This window comes from Macaca nemestrina, chromosome 3, assembly GCF_043159975.1.
Source record: "Macaca nemestrina isolate mMacNem1 chromosome 3, mMacNem.hap1, whole genome shotgun sequence".
Taxonomy (NCBI): Eukaryota; Metazoa; Chordata; class Mammalia; order Primates; family Cercopithecidae; genus Macaca; species Macaca nemestrina.
In genome coordinates, this window is record NC_092127.1 from 10,401,759 (window position 1) to 10,424,950 (window position 23,192).

Genomic DNA, 23,192 nt, shown 5'->3' on the forward strand with positions numbered 1-23,192 from the left:
TCTTCACTTCCTCTGCAGATATTGCAGATTTAAAAAAACAAGCAACGCCAAAATTAATCATTCTCAATCACACTTGATTTCCTTCATCTTTCATTTTCACATCTTAATTATTCCCCAATTCACTTATCTCCTTATTGCTGACCTAAATACTATGGCAACATTCCTATGCTTGTGACAGTGAGTGAATACACCCAGGGAAGGGCTCTACTTCTATCAAGAAATCTTGACAAATCATACCCCCGAGGGTATCAGAGGAATAATGGCCACGAGAGAAGATGGCCACAATTTAAACTTCCACAAAGCAAAACTGGTTGCCATCTTCTTACCATATGTGCAGGCAGGCAGGCAGGAAGGAAGGAAAGAAGGAAGGAGGGAGGGAGGGAAGGAAGGAAAGAAAGAGAGGGAAGGAAGGAAGGAAGGAAGGAAGGAAGGAAGGAAGGAAGGAAGGAAGGAAGGAAGGAAGGAAGGAAGGAAGGAAGGAGGGAGGGAGGCAGGCAGGTAGAGAGGGAGGGAGGGAGGGAAGGAAGGAAGGAAGGAAGGAAGGAAGGAAGGAAGGAAGGAAGGAAGGAAGGAAGGAAGGAAGGAAGGAAGGGCAAGAAAGAGAGAGAGGGAAAGAAAGAAAGAAAGAAAGAAAGAAAGAAAGAAAGAAAGAAAGAAAGAAAGAAAGAAAGAAAGAAAGAAAGAGAAAAAGAGAGAGAGAAAGAAAGAAAGAGAGAGAAAGAAAGAAAGAGAAAAAGAGAGAGAGAGAGAGAGAAAGAAAGAAAGAAAGAAAGAAAGAAAGAAAGAAAGAAAGAAAGAAAGAAAGAAAGAAAGAAAGAAAGAGTTAGATGTAAATGGCTGAATAACATAAACCATAAATGCAATTGCAGCAATTGACTCACAGTAAGTAGATACCTGCCTTTGTCAATAAAAATGTTGGATTAAATGGTTACTAATTTGAGAATATTTTCTATATTAATAAACAACTTATATTGGCCTCATAGTTTCCCTTTCTAAAAAAAATTTAGTTATCATGGCAATAAAAGAAAGCCACTCCATTTGAATTTTAGTTTAAATGTTAACGCTTACCTTTGTGTTAATCTCCATTTTGCAGACAATATTTGGTTCTGGTCTTAAGCAATTATTTTTTGTTGATATAATTTGAATGTCTCTAATGCATCCAGACTTTTGGTGTCATCTCTTCCTTGATTCCTTGGTTTCCATTTTCACATAAACGATTATCTTCTCAAATATTCCTGCAAACAGTCTCTGGAGATGGGAATCCTTACATTTTTTTCTGGTAGTCACCTATGAAGTCTTGCTCTGCACTCCAACCCTAATGATTATTTAAATTATTATGGAATCCTATTTTCAATAATTCTTGATATTCAAATTGCTTATGATTATCCTCTCCCAAAACATGAACACAATCCTTTCACCAAATCATTAAACAAAGAATCAACAATGCAAAGCTGTTGTGCCTCACAGATGTTTCCTAAATATTTGAGACTAATGCATGTAATTATAGCCCAGGACACAAAGAAATTTAGATTCTAATGTCAGCTTATCACTGCTCCTAAGATCATTAGAATTTACCTACCATAGAGAATATCAAATGGCCATCTGTCCCCCTAGAATCCAGCCTGCTACTGTGTTGATACACTCTACGTTCAGGATTTTCTCTGTACTTGTTTTCCTTCAACCCCAGATGCCAAATTTCCTTCCCTAAAAATTCTTATTACTTCATCAGGCAAAGCAATTTAATGAGTTAAATTTTGTCTCGATTTTTCCATTCATTCTCTATTGGAAAATTATAATTTTTATAAACAAAAAGGTCAATGAAAATTTTAATTCAGTAAATTTTCCCTGGAGAGAAGTCCTAACATTTCCAAATTATAAGATGAATGGCAACTCTCCTTCTAGTTATCTGATGATTTTTTACAAAGGGATACCTAATATACATGAAGAATTTCACACTGACAGAAAGTCTTCATAAACATCAATCTATTGTTTCACAAACACCTATTTATCAACATTCTAAACTAAAATTTATTGTAACCAAATGATATCGGCAAAGTATACCTGTGGTCTTCTGTTTTTCATGGGTTTTCTGTTTAGACATGGGTAAGCTGAGGTTAGAGAAAATCAGCAACTTTGTCAAAATTACACAATGTCTCCTAGCTTTTCTCGTTTCTATCCAGTTTTTTTTTTTTTTTTTTTTTTTTTTTTTTTTTTTTTTTTTTGGATTAGAATGCTTAAGTTCTAAGTCTAAAAAAGACGTTATTTACCAAATGGAAGCTGTCAGGACTGTAGTCTGGGCTGTGTATGGTTTTGCTCTCTGACATCCCTACATGCAGAAGGTCCCCTCAATAGAGACAATGGAGTCAACACATAGATGTCAAGATTAGAGGCAGATTATCATTATTTTTTCCAGAGAACCTAGCTCTAGTTTTCCCTAGGTCAAGATCCGCTCTGCTTTTCTCAGTTTTGAGAATGTAAGCCACAGCTGTGTCTGTTTGCAGAAAAGGCAATTTCATGGGATCCGTGGACACTTGAGACATATGGCAGGCTTAACTGTGGTCATGGGGTTTTGAAAGTGTCTAGCAGGGCTTGACATTGTCAACATTCAATAAATTATGACAATTTTTTGGGTTGATATTGTGGATTTTGTCATTCATCCTACTAGTGTAATGTATTACAGTGTTTGATTTTTGTATGATAAACCAATCTTGTATTTCTTGGCTAAATCCCATTCGGTCATGTGTATAATTCTTTTTAAATGTTGCTGGACATTGTTTGCTAATACTTTGTGGAAGATTTTGTTTGTATACTCAAAAGGATATTCATTTGTATATTTCCTGTGATATGTTTGTCTGGTTTTAGAATCAAGGTAATGATGGCCTCATGGTATGTGTTAGGAAGTACTTACTCTCTTCTACATTTTGGTAGTGTTTGGAAAGAATTATATTAATGCTTTATTTGATAGAATGTATCAGTGAAGCCAACTCGGCCTCAGCTTTTCTTTATGGTAGATTTTTTTTTATTGTTAATTTAAAATTTTTAATTTTTAAATGTTTATTCAGATTTTCTATTTTTTTGTCAGTTTCAGTGGTTTGTGTTTTTCTAACTGATCTAATATATTTGCATACAATTATTCATAGTATTCTCTTATGATGCTTTTTATTTCTGTAAAGTCAATAATGATGTCACCTGTGGCATGGTGGTTCACACCTCCAATCTCAGTGCTCTGGGAGGCCAAGGTGGGTGAATTGTTTGAGCTCAGGAGTTCAAGATCAGCCTGGCCAATATTGTGAAGACCCCTGTCTATGAAAAATACAAAAAATTAGTCATGAATGGTGGCTAGCACTTGTAGTCACCGCTGCTCAGGAGGCTGAGGTAAGAGGATCTATTGAGCCTGGGAGGTAGAGGTTGCAGTGAGCTGAGATTGCACCAGCCTGGGTGACAGAGCAAGACCCTGTCTCAAATAATAAAAATAAAAGTAAATGATGTCCCCTCTTCCCATTCTGATTTTAGTAATATAGACCTCTCTCTTTTTTTCTTGGTCAGCCTAGTTAAAGGTTTTTGCAATTTTTCTAATCTTTTTAAAGAAACAACTTTTGTTTTTGTTGATTTTCTCTTTTTTTTTTATTTACTTCCTAATACCGCATTATTTCATTTCTTCTGTCTGCTTTAAATTAATTTGCTCTTCTTCTCCTAACTCCTTTAGATGGAAGCTTAGGTTACCAGTTTGAGATTTTTCTTCTTTTATAATGTAAAGGTATAAATTTCCTTCTGATCACAGCTTGAGCTACATTTCATAAGTTTGGTATATTTTCTTTTTGTTTACATGTATCTCAAAGTATTTTCTACTTCTCTTCTGATTTCTTCTTTACTCATTGGCTATTTTGGTATGTATTGTTTGGTTTCCACATATTTGTGTATTTCCGAAATTCCTTTCTGTTGCTTTCTACTTTCACTCACCTGTGGGCAGAGTATATGCTTTGTATTGTGACAATCATGTTACACTTATTGAGGCCTGTGTTAGGGCCTTCTCTGTGTCTATTCCGGGAAATGTCTCATGTTTCTTTGAAAAGATGATTATAACTATTTTATCTTCCTAATGAATTGATTCTTTTATCAGTATAAAATGTTCTTTTTGACTCTAATAATAATTTTGGTTGGAGTCTATTTTGTCAGATATTAGTACAGCTACTGTTACTCTTTCTTGGTTATTGTCGACATTTCTATCCTTCTAGTTTCAACTTATATGAGTCTTCAACTAAATGTGTCTCTTGTAGAAACCATATAGTTACTTTTTTTTTCCTGTGGCATACTTTCATGTTTCTTTGTGTTTCTTATAATCTTGTTGTTTTCAAACTAAAGATTTGACATAATGTATTCTAACAACTCTGGTAGCACATTTTCCCTCTATCTCAAGGTGTATGGTTTTGATTATTGTGTTTTATTGTTGTTATTGTTACTTATTTTTTTGGTGACTTTTCTGGATTATTCCTGTAAATTCTGTATTCTCTGCAGCATGTGGTCACTTCACTTTTGGCTAGATTTTTTTTTTCTTTTTTTTAGATTTCGTTTTGAATTCTGACTTCCTATGCATAACTTCTGGATCATTATAATATGGGAGTCAGCCACTGATTAGTCAGATTTTCTTCATTGTTTTGCCTGTATGTCTTCCACACTTTGCCATGGGGATTATGAAGGAAGCCATGACTCTAAACTTCAGACAGTTTGCAAGACAGCCTGCGTTTTCACATGCTGCTTGTACAGGGTCTCAGTGTCCCCGACAGGTGAGTGACAGGTGCCTTTTCCTTTTTTAGGTCTTTCCAAGGCACGACTTTTACAAATGTATGCAGCCATTTATATCACCAGAACTCTGTTAGAGCTTTTCAAAGTTCTCCATGGCCTTGTAGATCCTCAAGATTTACTTTTATTCCTGACCAGGTTCTTTTTTGATCCAACTAAAGTCACGGAATTATGCAGCTCTGACTGCCTGATAGCAACCAGCAGAGAGTTATGTGTATAGCAATGTCCTGAGGGTAGAGCAATTTCCACTGAATTAAGCTAACTGGCTTTCCATTAAATTTAGGTGTTACTTTTTCCAGAAAGTCTTTACCCAATAAAAGAATAACAGGCTCCTTCACTTTCTCCTCTAGCTTTGGGTTTCCTTCTGTCTTATACTTACTATCTGGAAGGCTACCTGTTCTTTTCTCTCCTGCTAGGAGGAGAGCTCTTAATTATAATGAATAGTAAGAGTAGTAATTATAATAATAACATTGTCATTTACTAAGGGCCATCTGCCATCAGGCACAGTATCAGTTACTTTTCAAACCTGATAGCAGTTTCTTAAATCAAGTCTGCCAGGCAAAGCGTATTAAGATCTCCATGTTCAGAATGAAGAAAATGAGATTCAGGGGGAACAACCAACTGATCCAGAGTCACATTTAGAAAATTATGGAGCCAGCTCTCTCTCAGTCATGGCTAAGCCTGAGGTTTTCTTAACCTCAAGTGTTTTGGAAATCTAGCTGCTCCTTAGAATCACCTGGAAACCCATCCTAAATATTGATTACTATAGTTTTCCAAGACATAATGAATAAGAGTATCTGAGATAAACTTCAAATTTCATAGGTTTAATGATATATTCCCAATGTCCCAACTTCATCTCCTAAGCCTTAATTTTTATCAGGATAACAAATTGCTTGTGGTTTCCCGAACATGGGAAAACCTCTCAGCATTTACTCCTTTGTGTACATTTTACTCATTGTATGAAATACCTTCACTTAACAACCTGTGCTCAGATTCATTTTTGTTGTATTCTAAACTTCTTAATCTCCACCTTATAAGAGCAGGTTCTGTATGAGGTGGAGGAGGAAAAATGCATATATATAAAATATATATGCATACATATATTTATAATGAATTACATGTAAAAACACATAGTTGTATATAAAAGAACACATACAAACCTACACACATGCAATATTACATATATACATGCAGATAAATCTTGTCATACTGTTCTATAATTGACTTTTTCCCTAGACTACATGTTCCTCTGTATCTTTTTTACCTAGTATAGTCTTTGGAACTTAGAAGGCATTCATTAATATCTTGGATGAATGGATTAATAATACGATATCATCAGTGAATGTTTAAATGCTTTAATGTTCTACTAGTATGGATTAAGTCTTCATTTCTTTGAAACAGAGCACTAATATTAACTCATGTTCGATGTTGCTGCCAAATGAAATTCACCAAAGTAAAAATCCATGACCTGGTTATTTCCTTCCCACTCTCTGCGACTTTTGTTCTTCACAATGATTTCTCTCAGGACTGGAAAGATTTAAACTGGATATGAATAATCAATCTCATTTTCTTGTTGGGCCCAGTATTCAGGTTATAACATTGCCATAGGATTATGAAAGCAGAGAAGCTGGATTGAATTTTAACTAAGCTCACCCGTAAATTCAGGAGAAGTCGGTGTCTCGGGCTCTTCCCTGTTTTATTATTTTCTGTGTTATTTAAAAAATTCCCTTTATTAAAACAAACAAACATGCTTCCTGCAATTACAGATATTCTAAATAGTTTTATGTAGGTATATTTATAATCTGTTTCAAATGAATGAATTTCTTTCATGGTATGTGCTGTTTGTTTTTATAATGAAAATGTATCAACAAAACTCCTCTATCTGGCATAGCCTTTTCCCTTCATGAAGGGAGCACTTTGTTATGAATAGATGCCTTTTGGATTAAGTTCAGGACTGAGCTGTTTTCAGAAAATTATCTCCATTTTGGCTAACATCCCAGGGGTATTGGCATACTGTAATGACATTGTCATACATGGGTTACCCATATTTTTTCATGATAAATAATTCTGGCATCTATTTAAACGTCTTCAATAACATCCTGTCATCCTTATTTCACAGAAAGAACATTTTTGGAGCTTCCAAAATTTACTGTGTATTTTTTCTATACCCTCTCGCTGCAGCTTTAATAGTCTGAGAGATGAACTATTTTGTTTAATATCACTAACCCAAGACACTGAATATTTCCCCATCTTATTTTAAAATTTATTGAATTTATTCTTTCCTACTATGATTTATTGTAAGGCAACTCTTATCATTATTTTGTTTACATGTGCATGGCATTCTAATTTTCAGGTCACAGTCAATATTTTAAACGAATATCCTCAAAATTATACAATGTCTTGACACGAGTCATGTTCTCCAAATTGCACAATTTCATAGAAGACCTTTTCTCTAGAAGTTTCCTGAAAATACTTAGAAACAAAAGAATATCATGGACTTTCAAAGGCTCTCCAAAGTTTAAGTTACGTAAATTTTACCTGAGTAATTTTTGAAAAAGTTATCTTAAGGCCATCCCCCAGAGATTTTGTTGTTGAAGTTCTGTAATGGGGTGCAGTCATTTGCAATTTAAATAGCTCACCAGGTTTCTCTGATAGAGGCAACATGAATTATTCCACTGTCTTATTCCAGTGATGCAAATTGCATTGCATTTTGTTTTCCTGAGTCTTACAAGGTATTTTTCTTCCTGAACTCCCTGGTCTCTTGCTTTTAAATCTGTATGTGCCCACCATATAATTTGATTTACATTTTATTCATGAGCCCATGTCACCGAACTATTTCAAAATTAGCCTTAAACCTTTCTTTGTCACTTTTCTGCTGTCTGCTTGACTAACTGATGTCAACGTTTGTAGAGCTAAGATTTGCATGCAACTTTAATGGCAGTGAAAATGGCTGTAAATTGCAACAGCCAGAGAAGGTCCTTGAACATCACATTCTGGCTGGCATTACTAAGCAACTGGTTTCCATCATTTGAAGTTTAGGAGCCATGCAGGATTCAGATTTGGTGCTTAAATCATTTTGTGGGTGTAAAAATAAAATCTGCTGTGGTCACAGGGCTGTTCTGAATTAAAGTAGATATGCATGCCTTCCCTACTTCAAGAAAGTTTAAATGTTTAAACTTTTTCCTATTCTTGTATGGGTAAAGTAGATGGTTTCCTGCAGGGAGAGATTTTGAAAAGGATCTTATTATGAGTGAAATAATCCAGTCACAGAAGGACAAATACTGCATGATTCTACTTGTATGAAGTTTCTAAAATTTTCGGATTTCTAGACTCAAAGAATTCAATGGTGATTAATAGGAGCTGGGAGGAGAGGAAAACAGTGAGTTACTACTCAGTATCTGTAAAATTGTAGTTGTTCAAGATAAATTAGTTCCAGAGATCTCATGTAAAGTCTCATGTCCATAGGTTAAAATACAGTTTTGTGCACTTTAGATCTCTTAAGAGGATAGATCTCATGTAAAGTGTCTTACCAAAAATTAAAGAAAAAAATAATCAAGGAAAAAGTAAAGACAACGCTTATCTTAATAGAGATAGATAGAATAAATATGTTATAACCTCAAAACCTAACCAAAGCATTATTTTTAAATATGGGTCATCCCAATGAAAGGAATTTTTTTTAAGATTTATAAGCCTTTGTCAGAACTAATAAAATAAAATTTAAAAAGGAATCGCTATGTTAGTAAATAAAATTGTATGGTATACAAATATGGCCAGAGGCATCGAGCTAAAAGGTTGGCATCAAATTTCATTAGCTATAAAATCATGTTGTTGCAGTTCCTGATGTAACAATAAGGCACTACCAGTAAATAAATGAATAAGCTCAGATTTTATTATTTCTTAAAAGATATCCCATTATTTAAACATGTTCTCATCTTATCTGGGGAAAAAAGGGAAGTGGTGCTTCCATTCTCCTTTTTGGGAGTTACAGAATATGAATATGATCTAATTTTCATCACAAAAAGGATAGAAGACTCTAAGAAAATAGAACACAGGCCAGAAGTAACAGTCAGTGAGAAAGAGAGCTAGAGTTGAGCCAGTGGCAATAAAACATCACAGAGTATGGCTGGGAATATGACCAAATGGTGCAGCACAGGGAATGTGGCGTCCTGAATCAGCAGAGGGCACAGTGTACGTTCTCATACCTAGGGGGCTGGCTCAGAATTGTCTGGGAGGTGGTTTTATCCCAAGAAACGTGGTATGGTATGCCAATCCAGCCATAAGGTCAGGAGAGAAGTTTTGATCTGCAGCCCACACAGGCTCCGTCTCCTTTTTCTCCTAACTTTTTCATCTCTTTTTCTTTTGTTCTCTTTCTCAGCTATTCAATCTTTAACTTGTCTTTTCTTCATTTATCATGTTTTAAATTAGTGCAAACTCTTTCAACCTAGATAAACCTTATTTTATTTGTCCTCAGCACATTGTTGGTAGGATTTGAGAAGTGAAAACCCCTTTTTAAAGGTATTTGAGATAAAAATGTTAAGGCCAGGCCAGGTGATTCACACCTGTAATCCCAGCACTTTGGGAGGCCGAGGCAGGAGGATCATGAGGTCAGGAGATCAAGACCAGCCTGGCCAGCATAGTGAAACCCTGTCTCTAACAAAAATACAAAAGTTAGCCGGGCATGGTGACTCATGCCTGTAGTCCCAGCTACTCCGGAGGCTGAGGCAGGAGAATCGCTTGAACCTGGGAGGTGGAGATTGCAGTGAGCCAAGATCACACCACTGCACTCTAGCTTGGACAACAGAGTGAGACTTTGTCTCAAAAAAATAAATAAATAAATAAAAGGTTAAAATCTTCAGGTAGCAAAATTCTGAGGTCTACCATTCAATTTCACTCCTATCTTATTCCTGAGTACAATAAATTCTGGAAAAAATGCTCAAAGTTAGATGAGAAAAAATAATTTCTACTCGTTATCTCCATACACGTGTGTGTGTGTGTGTGTGTGTGTTAACACATTCTCTTTCTCTACAATATATTCGCCTTATGGGTGGCAGTAAGTGGACATTTCGGAACATGATAAAGTCCTCAAGGTTCTTCTATGTTGTTGCACATTGAAGTATATCCTTCTTTTTAAAGGCTGAATAGTATTTAATTGTATGGATATATTTCATTTTTATCCATTCATTTACTGATTGATACTTAGGCTGTTATCAAATGTTGTCAGCTGTGAATATTGCTGCAATGAACACCGGAGGGGTAATGTCTTCTCGAGATTCTGATTTCAGATCTTTTGGATAAATACCAAAATTGCTGGATCATATAGTACATCTATATTGAATTTTTTGAGGAAACTTCATACGGTTTTCCATGTGATTGCAACATTTTGCATTCCCAGCAATAGTATACAAGAATTCTGATTTCTGCACATTCTTGGCAACATCTTTTTTTTCTCATTCTGATTTTGATTTAAATTTCTCAGACAATTAGTGTTATTGAACGTGTTTTAATATACTTGTTGGTTATTTTTACATACTCTTTGGAGAAATGTCTGTTCAAGTTCTTAACCCATTTTGTTAGTTGAGTTATTAGTATTTTTGCTGAGTCATAGCAGTGCTTTGTGTGTATATATATATATAGATAGATATACACACACACACATACATATATTTATATAGTACATGAAACCTTTGTCAGATATATTGCTTGCAAATATTTTCTTCCATTTTCTAAGTTGCCTTTTTACTCTGTTGCTTGTTTCCTTTGCTGTGCAGAAGCTTTTTAGCTCATGTATGTTAACTGAAATAGTCATTCACCAAAGAAAATATGGCCTAATTCTACCTATAGATGATATTTAAAATAGTCAAATTCATAGAATCAAAAAATTGAATGGTGGTTAGTGGTTGTCAAGAGATGAGGGCAGGGTTGGAAATGGGGAGTTACTAATCAATGGCCACAACGTTTCAGTTAAGCAAGATGAAGTTCTAGAGATCTCCTGTATAACATTATACATCGATTCAACTGTGCTGTATTGTACACTCAGAAACTTGTTAAAAGGATACATCTCATGTAGTATTTTACCACAAAAAGTTAATTTTAAAAAGTGGTGTATCCATACAATAATATATTAATTCATCATAAAAAGGGACAAAAATCCTGATATTGGTATGTGGATGGACCTTAAAAATATGCTAAGTGAAAGAAGGTGGACACAAAAAGTCACATATTGTATGATTCCATTTCTATAAAATATTCAGTATAGGCAGATCCATAGAGACAGGAAGTATATTAGTTGTTGTCAGAAGCTTGAGGGCAGAGGCATATAGGAAATGACTGCTAATGAGTAGGGGATTCTTTTTGGGATAATAAAATGTTCTAGAATTAGATGGAAATGATGGTTGTAAATATGCTAAAAACCACTAAACTGTGCATTTTAAAAAGGTGAAATTTACTGTACATAAATATTTCAATTCTTAAAAAGATGTCAAAAAAAGAATTACGTTGCATGTGAATTACATTTTAATGATTTGTTTTGTGTGTGTGAAAAGGTATTTGTCTTAACTTCTTGTGTTAACAGGCAAAACTCATACTTTCTTTCATGGTATTTATTAAAAACTGAATTTAATATTTACCTAGATAATTGTTTTCTTAATGCCATCTCCCCCAAATTCTTCAATAAATTAGAAGCAGTGTGTGTGTGGTGTTTGCGTGTGCTATTACTTTATTCCCAGCAATGTAGTAGAGACTAACACAAGTTCCTCAGTGAATAGCTGTTCGTTGAATGAGTGAATGAATGAAGAATATCAATTATCTAATTTGCTATGGTATTTCTAACCCAGGTTAGTACATATGTTCGTAGAGAATGTTACATTTAAAGTCATTAGTATTTCCACAAAGAGAAATTTAAATTCTGTCATGTATTTTAGAACTCAGCTATTAAGAAAAAAGTAAACTCTATCAAATTGAGACACATTGAATAACTAAAGTTGAAAATGATAAAGATGTAAATGGGTATCCCAGATATTCTTTCACACGAGGAATGTAAATATGATGACAAATCACCTCAATGTATTGGTGAACAACTTTAGTAAAGTAAGAAACAAATTTCGGGTCTTGTAATCTAGGAAACTAAGTTTCCAAACTGACTGATAGAAACAAGAGTATCTAGGGTAAATGAGAAACAAGATTTGAAACCTGTTGAGCTCAAAGCTAGTTTATGGAAAATTGTTCCAATCATCAGATGTATAAGGTTGTCAGCAGAGAACTCATTCTCATTAAGTCCTAACAAAAAGAGGGGATGATTCCTACCATACATAAACTCAGCGTATTACACTGCCTTTTTGACAAACTGATCAATGAAGATTGCAAATTCAAACAGTAGTAAAGATTTGACTCTGCACAAAAAAACCTTGAAATATCCTGAAATCTTAATGTGTATATGAAAATATATTTTCTCTAATTTGACAAAAATAAAAAAAATTTAAACTTGTTATGAAAATTTAAGTAAACTAACAAAAATCAAAAATAAATTTCTATGAACAATATTAAAAGATAAACTACATTATTTTTGTTTTCCTTATCAAAAATATTTTATGATATTGTCATATAAAAGAGCTGGTAGAAAAATATGCAGAGAAAAATAACAGGAAAAAGGTGTTACAGAATTGCATTACTCTAGATGTGGTGTTTGTGGAATTTGACAGTTTTGTGAATTTTTTATTTGGTTTTATTTCTTTCCTCATTCTAAAAAATAAGAACTTCATTAGAAATTGTATTCCTCTTCAAAGTTACTTTTTTCATGTATAGTTTGAGTTGTTTTACCCAAAGACCTCTGAATTTTGTAAGCTTCAGGTCTCAAAATACCTACGTGTACTCCAATTGATTAGCTTTCTGCTCTTTCATTTGCACATGCATGGGATTATTCTTTGGCCAGCCTTTCATGTACAATTTTAGTATTCTTACCAGACTAATATAATCGGAACCATATCAAAAGAATGGCCAGAATATGAAAGAAAAAAATTGGAAAGGACATCTACTAGAGTGGGGTCGGGAAAATAATAGAGGGTAAAAATTATTGAGAAATTCATGAATTTAATAGTTTCAAACAACTTTTGAGAAATCAAATAGGAGAATAAATCAAAGTGGCCTTTGGAAATGACATTATACACTACACATTGTAATACAAAGTGGGAACATTTGTGAGGACAGTGAGATAGTAGAAGCTGTACTGTAGTAACTTGACAAACAAAGGAATTTGGGAAAGAGGTAGAACTTTATTTAAAATGATTTGGCAGTAAGATGTAGGATAAAAATAAAATAGATAATGAAAAATAACACTAAAAAAGATTATTTATTTATTTATTTATTTCAGACAGAGTCTTGCTCTGTCACCAGGCTGGAATGCAGTGGCATGATCTTGGCTCACTGCAACCTCCGCCTCCCAGGTTCAAGCCATTCTCCTGCCTCAGCCTCCTGAGTAGCTGGGATTACAGGCACCCACCACCATGCCAGGCTAATTTTTTGTATTTTAGTAGAGACGGGGTTTCACCATGTTGGCCAGGATGGTCTCAATCTCCTGACCTTGTGATCCACCCACCTTGGCCTCCCAAAGTGCTGGGATTACAGGTGTGAGCCACCGCACCCAGGCAATTTTTGTTGTTTCTAAAAGTAGTTTTGTGTTGGAATGTGCAAATGGGTCCATAGTTAGGATAATTTCACCCTATACCTTCCCTTCCTTTTAGAGCATGGCTTCACGTCTTCACCTCGTACTCTCAATCAGATGCCCTCAAACATGGCTCCAGTACTTTTTATTCTATTAGGATAACTCTGTCAAGGTCATTCATAGTATTAATCTTTCTAAATTCGGAGGAAATTTTTTCAGACTTTATCTTTTTTTCACTCTGCCATAGCGTTGTGTTAATTCACTCTCTGATTTCAAAAATCATTTCATTCTTTGCTTCTTATAACACCACAATGTCCTGATTTTCCTCCCACTTAGACATTTTTGTAGGCTCCTCATCTGCTAACCAGTCACTGAATTTTGGAGTTGTAGGCGCCTCTGAATCAGGTCCCCTTCCCTTGTATGATTCTGTATCTCTACACACATTCTAATAACCATAGTTTTCACCCAAATATGAACGGCTCCCATATTCATGTCTCCTGGAAAAAACTCTTCACCTTGCTGTACTTGCCTGCTTGACATTTAGAAAACTCAAATGGAACTCCTGATCCTTAAACTTCTAATCAAATAAGCTTTTTTTGTTTGTTTGTTTCTAAAATTGTAATTAGTCCCATCCAAAAACCCAACCTATGAAATCTATGTAAGCCAGAAATTCAGTGTCATTGTGGTGTCTCTCTTCGCTTATCCTTTCATATCCAATCCATCGACAAATTCTAGTCATATTTTTCCCATATATATCCTAACATTGTGTACATCTTTCTATATCTATTTTTACTTCTCAAGTCTAAGCCTCAGTCATCTTCATATTCATGAACCACCACCCTAACTTTTTTCTCTACCTTTAATGGGGTGAGTAGATATTTTGAAAAGTAAATCTTATTGTGATGGAATCTTTTGTAACATTTTAAAGCTTTGCTATTGCTCATAGAATAAAAACCAGAATACTTCACATAGCAAAAACGTCATGTAAGGATCTGCCCTTAAACCTGAAGTGTGCTGTTGGACCATACACATCCTTGGATTATGTGGTAAAGCCACACGACCTGTACTCAGTGTCTCAAAATTGCTTTGCTCCTGCCATCGAAATTTACACATTATTCTACTTCTGCCTGGAATGTTTTTTCTTCTATGTGTAACTACTACTCTATCAGATCTCAACTCAAGTCTAATTTCATTATTGATATATTATATAGTTTTATAGTTACATGCATAGTTATATATGTAGTTTATAATTGTGTGTATATATACACATAGCTTTATATATTAGTAGGAGTAGATCGTAGATAAATGTATAGATAGATAGAAATAGATCCATAAATTAATGTATAGTAAATCATTTTATATCTTTATAAAAATAGTTGGGATAAAAATTGTGACTGCCGTTTTAAAAAATTTTGCTAGAAACTCCGCACCCATTCCAACAATACAGAAAGTATTTAAAGAGAGATGAGTAAAATCTTAATAACAGTTTTAGAAAGGCAGCATCACTTCTCCTTTGGCTGGGAAGGTCAGCTAATATACTCTCCAGAGACCAAGCTGTAAGGTGTACTAGGCGGATCATCACTGAAAACATATTTCTGGGGCCTAGGACTATTCAATTGCTGAAAAATATAGTAGTGCCAACCTTATATTTTCAGTATGTATGAGAAATAGTACACACAATGTCCATAGTTTGTTGATGGACAGACTTTCTTTTCCACATGTTCTATCTTCTTTGAGTGAATGTAATCTAGTTTGTGTGCAGCAAGAGCTCAGGAAAAAATGAATTTAGCCAATTTCCTGCAAACTGAGCAAGTTCAATCACATAAACCACAATACCATGTAAATGAAATGAAAATGCAGTTCCTGAATGTTTCTTATGTAAGGTGACATTCCCCACTGTGGAATAGAATAGTCTGTATGGATTAATAATTAATTTATTTGTACTGCTTTCTACTTATTAAAAGATGGACACAATAATTCTGCAGTATTAGAAAATTTCCCAAGTTCTTTCTTCTCATTTACATTGCTGGACTTCTACTTATACACATTATCCTCACTGCATAAAAGCCTTTTAAAATTCACCAAAGGTTGTAGAAATTCCTCTGCAGTGCAGACAAGGCAAACAAAATCCATGTAAAGATTCTTATTACAAGGTAGACTCTCAAAAATATTTTCTGGTACTACTTGACAGCATTGGAAATACCAGGCCACTTTTTAATGCAATAAATAGACTCTAATATGCAATGCATATACTTGGACACATTCTGGAGACATTTAGGCAATAAGAAATTTGATTTAACAGAGTAGAAGGCAGAAGAGGTCAATGGAACTAGCTGACCAATATTAATCACAGACTTGTTAAAACTGTTCTCAAGAAACAAATACAAGTAATAATTCATACAAGGAGGATTAGACACATAAGCTGTATGTACCAAATGTTAGCATGTTATTCTCAAATTTTCTAAATTCAACAAATGCTTCCTAGAGTGAATTTATTATAAACCTATTCTTCTAAGTTTAGCAGCTTATAAAGAGAATTTTTAATAAGCAAGAAATACCTGTAATTTGTTTAAGTTGCCTATATTAATTAAGAAAATTGGCTGCAAAGGCACTCTTAAAGTCTATTCTTCATGATACACAAAACAATTTTACCTACATAGTTTATCTTTGAAAAATGAGTTTAGATATTTTCCCGTACCCCTGCAATTAACATATTGGAAAATACTCACAAAATACCATCCATGCGTGACTAATGTATTTCACAGCCTGACTACTCTGTTGCTTTTAAACTTTGATTTATTGAGTTATGGAAATATTTCTTCTTAAATACATTTTACTTATTAATTTGATATCACTGAGCATAGGCCATCTGGTGGCCTATAGTGAGTGCATTTTTAGACTAATGCAGAACTTCTCCAAGAGGGAATTTAACGGATAATATTTTAATTTAAAAAATTTCCTGACATTATGGCATATTGATTTTTTGCTCTAAAATAATCTTAAAGAAAAGTAGCATTAGAATTACATTTGATTTAAAATTTGAACCTGATAACCTTTGGTAGAATTATGTCAGTTCACACCATCATTATTTTCTACACACACACAAAAAGAAAAATAAATATATTCCACCATTATTCCATCATTATTCTCCTTCTCCTGTAACTTCATGTTATGAATGACTCGGTCCAGTGTTATTCGGCTTCCCCATATTTGTTCACTAGCAATTAAGGATTCTTTGATCTTCGAGGCTGCTATTGTATAATTGATCAAAGGTTTTGAACCTTAAGGTAGAGCATAAGAGATTGGATTCTGAAATGTCAGTTCATCCACTCTAACTCTGAGCAAATAAGTTTCCAGACAGATTATTAAATACATAAAAAAGAAAAAAAAGTTTGGAGAATTAAGTATTACTAGATCATAAACACACAGAGGTTTTTAATTGCTTTTCACAAATGACAGTTTAAGCATATATGCCTGGATTTCTTAAATATTTTACTTAAATAGATTTTTCTGACAATATTCATATAACTAACTGTGTTTCTTTCATTATTGAAATTAATAACAATGCCAAAAATGTCACACTAATTTTATCTGCTGGCCTGAAATTAAATCATGCTTGTTGAATTTTGAAGGGTTTGGGCATTATGAATAATGCATAGTATTTCATGCCAGAAGAGTCCTGACACAGGTCATTCCAAAACCTTGGAAATTCAATGTTAGCCTTCGCTCTCTTTACAAGCTGAGAGTAGCTGTAAAAAAAAAAAAAAAAAAAAAAAAAAAAAAGTGAACTTGCAAAGTAAATGTCATTCTAACCTCAAAATACTCTTAGAGTGTGTTTGAAGATACAGCAGTGAAACTGACCACGATAGCAATGATCTATTGCTAATGCCACTACCAAGGGAGCACTGATCTCATAGCCTCACCCAAGCTTAATTAAGTTGTAGTGAAAGCTACTCCTGAAGCCATTGTATATATGGTAGGCTTCAAAAACCTCATTGTCTCAGAGTTAGGGCTAATGTTAGAGTTGGGAGAGATAGACACAAAATATCCTTTTGTTTTCCTTGTGTTCCTTAGGTTTCTTTGCTAACTTCCTTATATATCATACATTCAACAGCTCGTACTTTTTCAGTACAATTTTCAAGATTAAATCAATGTTGTTGAAGTGTGAAAGCTTATCATCAAGTTCCAACAGCATTTAATGCCATGGCAAAAGACTTTTTGGCTTTTATTTTTCTAGCGATATCAAAATGGCATGGAGTAAATACTTCTATTTCATAGGACTTATATGGATACAAAAATCACAATAATTTTGATCTATAATTAAATTAAGTTTCTCTATAATCTTATTTTTCCTGGTGAAGTTTCTCAGGATATTTATCCTATGTATGTTTTAATAAGCCAGTTATTTTAGGTAGAATCACTGAGAGAAGAATAAAAACAAGTGTGTTATCTTTAGAAAATGAAATGATAAAACTTAGCTCTGATCCATTGAGGCTTTTAAAGTATAAATAAATAATAGAATATGAGGTGGGTGGAGTTTTGGTTCCATTTACTAGCATACTTTTTGAATACACATTATTGAGCTGCTGATTCCTCTGTGGTTCTCTTTTTTCAGCAGTTCATTTCATTACTTTAACTTTTCTATAATTTTTTTCTTTTCTATGGCAACAGATTTTACTAATTTTATGTAGCATATTTTGTACCATAGAGAATGCATATCTGAAAGGTTGGAAATACAGTCACAGTCCTGATAAAAAATTGAGGTATTATTTTGAATGCCATTTGATCCATTTGCAGGCATTCAGCACAATTTAGACTTCATCATTCATTTAGTCTTCTCACACAGGGCTGATACCATGTTATTATCCATCGTAAAGATCTTTTACAAATCCAAAAATAAGTCCTGACTTAGTGAATAACTGTCTCCCACCACATATTCCCAGAAACGGTACAGTAGTTGCTTTCACGTGGTTGATACATGCCACATAGTAGCTCTCCGAAAACGATACCAGTTTAATGAACATTTTATTTATGTTTTCAATTTTATTCTACATCTTGCTATCAGTTCACTACTTCTTACTATTGGTTCAGCATAGCTTACAGTGCTAGAAAAAAAATTCTCTCTTCTTGCTCCCTCTTTCATCTAAAGTGAGAAGGAAAATTAACTTTTCCAGTACTGTATTCTATGAATTCTTACCACTTCCCAATTTTAACACTTGTCCAAAACATATCTTGATGAATATTTATAGAATGACGGTAACATTTGTTAATTTTCACTTTATTGTGATTTGCCTTTAAATAAAATATGAACAAAACACAGAAGATACAGTATCCTGGCATAGTAATAATACACATTCACACATACCCTTGTTCCCCATATACTGGCATGGTATTAAAGGCCAGAGTAAGAAAAATCGTATCTGAAAATGTGAAATAGTTGGCATTGTTTTATTTTGCAGATAGCACTCTTGATTTTTTTCAAATGACATTTAAAAGCCATTCTTAGAAGATAAATACATCTTAATTATAAATTATAATATGTTTATAGCTACCATGTGAAAGACAATGTAGCTATTTAAGTTTTTTTATTCTTTTAACATCTGTACTTCATTTAGAAATCCACTGATTCAAAAATAAGCATACATTACTTTTAAAGGGTAAAAATTAATGAACAAATTTCTAAATAAATGCATTGATTCATTTTTTACAGATAGTGTATATCAATGACAAAACTCCTAGAGTGCTATTATTCTTACTATGTCAGTTTGGCACAGATTTAAAGCAAAATGACACTCTCATCTTCTCTACACAACACTTCTCTCCTTGTGACTTTGAGAGAAGAAAGGGTTTGTTCCAGTTTGCTGATTTCCTTTTCTTTCTCATTTAAGGGAATGATATTCGCATGTTTCCAGTTTGCCTGCAGAACACACATGCATGTTAACTGTCTCCAGACTCTGTTCCAACAATGTCTGGGAGTCTGTGGTTTGTTTGTTTCAGATGTTAGAGTCCTGAGCTAGCCTCACTTAGATGGCTGCAAATTGAAAGAACGCAAATTGTTCTGATAAGGTTTTATTTCCTAAATATATAATTTCATCCCGTTGGCCTACACTTCCTGAGCATTGCTTAACCGTTCATCCTTTCATTTGGCAAACATTCTTAAGCACTTGTTATGTGTCAGGCACGACTCTGAGTACTAAAGACACAAAGTCAAATAGAACATCATACCTACACCAGGAACTCACCAGCCTAGTGTGGTATAAAGAAAATAAATCAGTGGTTGTGTGAATGTAACTAATGTTAGGTCATTATAGTGCAGCAATTGAGGAAAAAGGCATCTGATTTCATTCCTTTATGATATTAAAGCTCCCTTTTGAAAACACCGAAGAGCCTCTGGTAAGGGTGACATATTAAACTTTCGTCAACTCATAACAACCCAGTTGAAAGTAGATTAACGGATCATCTCTGGACACAGTTTAAAGCAGTGTTGATAGGGAAGAGGAATGTGAAGATTTCATGGGCTCAGACTATGGGGACTGGCTGGGGGGTAAACATCCAGTGAAGGTACACATTATGGATATCCTGAGGGCAGGAAGCCTGCAAAGGCGTATCAGAAATGTGGGGAAATCCACTTTAGTTACTTTGGCTCAGGTCTCTTTTTCTCATGTAAAACTCACATCGAAACATTTTATTCTTGAAAGAGCAAGGATTACAAAGTCTTGTCTGTGCATCTAGTGGAATAGCTGTTTACACAGTGCAATCAGATTTCTTGCCTGTGTGGAAAAGAGCTGTGACCTTTCATAGCAGCTATATTAGGGTCTTTATTAGGTCAGTGTGCAGCTAGTGGCTCATCAATCTGTGGACTGTGCAAAGGTGATATTAAAGCAGGTAGAGCACCAGCCAGGTCTATCTAAAGAAAGGAGCTTGTTGCATCATCAATGTTTCTCATGCAATAAAGCAATTATTTTAGCTGGTCCCAGTAGAGTGCAAAGCATCTAAAGGTCCTGGATGCAGCTGGGAGAAGGCTTTAGATAGCTCAGCCTAAAGACATCAACAAAGGAAAACAATGATGCAAACACTAAACCGAGAACTCTCTTCAGTTCACAGTTGGAAATACATAAATTACATGGCCATATAATGTGTTAATGATAAATTCAGAGTAGACACATTTCTCGATGTGCAATAACTGTAACTTTCAAGGCCACAAATGAACCCCTGTGGAAAAAAACGTTGACATTTTTCTGGCAGAGAGAAAGGACACAAAGAGTCTCGAATAAGAAAAACTCAAACTCTTTATTTCATAAGTAAATACAAAACAGTCCTGCTGGTTATCACCTTTTAAAAATAGACTTGAGCAATTAGGACAAATATATTTTCTGAATACTGCTAAAATGAGCTTTGGCAAACTTTTTGAAGGAGTTTATTTTCTATGGAAGTGATCTCCAAAGGGAATGTTTTAGAAAGTTTTGAGAGAGCCAAGAGGAGAGTCAATCAAATCTTCGCCCCAGATTTTCAGGAGTTCTATTCCTTCAGGCGGTCCAGTCTCTGGACATGTACAGTTTTAAACATCATCATAATAAATTGACATGGAAGCAGAAGGGATTGAAAGCTTACACTGAGGAGGAATTTATGAGCCCTGACTTTAGTAAAGACCTTCATCTGGAAATATGCCATTCTTTCCTTAAGATTCAAGTTCCGCCAAGAGTTTTAAACTTAAATTTGAATGGTACAGAAAACAAACATGTAAAAGAAATGCATCAAAACAAATCCTAGTGTCTAAAGTTATTGCCAGCTTTTTGTTTGGTTTAACATTGGTCTATTATATTTGATATTTGATTTTGCTCAAAAATGCATTTCCACATGTATTTTGAATGATTGCCCTAATGAAATTCAAGTCCACTATTTATTGTTTGCCAACTATATACACATCATACGAAACATAGAATAGCATCTTTCTAAGTTTCACAAAAGTACTGCAAGATATTATTATCCCCATGTATCATTAGAAAAAACTGAGGTTCCCTGAAATTTTGAAGTATTAAGCTGCTGGCAAGGACAGAATTCCAATCAAGGTCTGCAAAATTGTGAAGTCTAGACTTTTTATACCAGCCTATCCTACCTTGTGCCAGAGAATGCTCTTAATATTCATTACATATGAAATTGCTTTGAGTGCTTAATAAAGTCTATGAGGAAGATGCGAATTTATCTCCGATGCTGAAACCAAGGTAAAAAGATGTTTTGCAAAGTGTCAAACAACTCAACTAGTTAATAACATAGTTTGTACTGTAACATAAATTAGTGATATTCCAAAGATCATATTCACTGTATATAGTATGTATCCCCTAAGAAACAAATATTAACAAACTAATTGAAGTAAGTGCATTCTTCAAAGTTTTTCAGACATGATACATTTGAATGGAACAGTAATATGATATCTACTTGGTGGCTCCTTTTTATTTATTTCTCTGGATGACCTACTCATGTATCTTTCTGAGGAGAGAGCAGATGTGATTTATTCTGTCCACATTCAGCCATGAGTGGTTGACTCTTATCTTGCATCTGAAAATCTCCTCTCTCCCTATGTCACAGCCATATGAATGCCATGGTCCTATCCCTGTCCCAGGGGAGCACAGTGACACTTATTTGCCCAACATAGACTCTCAGAGGAGCAGATGTAAACACACAAAAACCTCATGATGATCCTCAAGCAAGGGAAGTGGAAGAAACAGATTTCCTAATTCTAAAATATTCAGCCTGAAATATGCATGTAGGCCTTTGTTTAGGACAGTACCCATTTACACTTAAAACTGTTACTGGCAAGATAGAGACTGGTAGCCTGCTTTTTCTGCTTGTCCAATGATACATTGGGAAACCTGTTGTGTGTGTACATATGTGTGTGTGGTGTGTGTGTGTGTATTGGGATGTGGGGTGGGATTAGTGATTTACAGCTTTGGTAAATCTCACAGTGTAAATATGCCCTTCGTGTTCAATTTCAAGCAACCAACGTGACCTCACTGAGCATGGAGTTAAGGGATGTGCTCACTTGGCTCTCCCAAACTAGTAGGAGCCTGCAGGAGCAGCTCTAGCACCCCCCGTGTTCCTCTATGGTCTTGGGCTTCAGCCTGTGTTTCCAATTTCACCTGACTCCTCCAGTGCTTTCTCTTTGGCTATGCCTTCAGTGCCGACTTCTGTTCACCTTCAGAACTTTTCCACTTACTGAACTCTGTCTACCTTGCTGCTTCTCAGGCCTGGAGATTTCCCCTCATCCTTCTGAACAAATATTGCTTCCAAGGGAAGTATTTCTTCTTTAAACAGCCTACATTCTGTGGTGCCAAATTTCTCCCTGTCCCTCTACATTTCTATCTGTTGAATTAAACTTTTTGTTTTCTTCATAACATTTAAGGAAATGAGAAAATGTCCAATTTTATTTATTAATTTTGTTGTTATTGCTGCTTTTCTCTAATAGAACGTGAGTTTCAGAAAATACAGACTGATCGACCTTATTGACTCCTGTTTGTTTAGTGTTTAATAGAGTTTTTGGCACATAGTAGGTACTCAGTAAATATGTGTTAAATGAATAAGCAAATATTTGTTAAATGAATAAAAAACACAGGTTGTTTACAACAGCTTCAGTGACTGTATTGAGTTTAATAAGAAAATGTTGGACCAGGACATAATTTTTAAAGGAGTAATTGTCTATGATTTGACCTGCTTACTTGTACAGAGGCAGCTTAGGGAT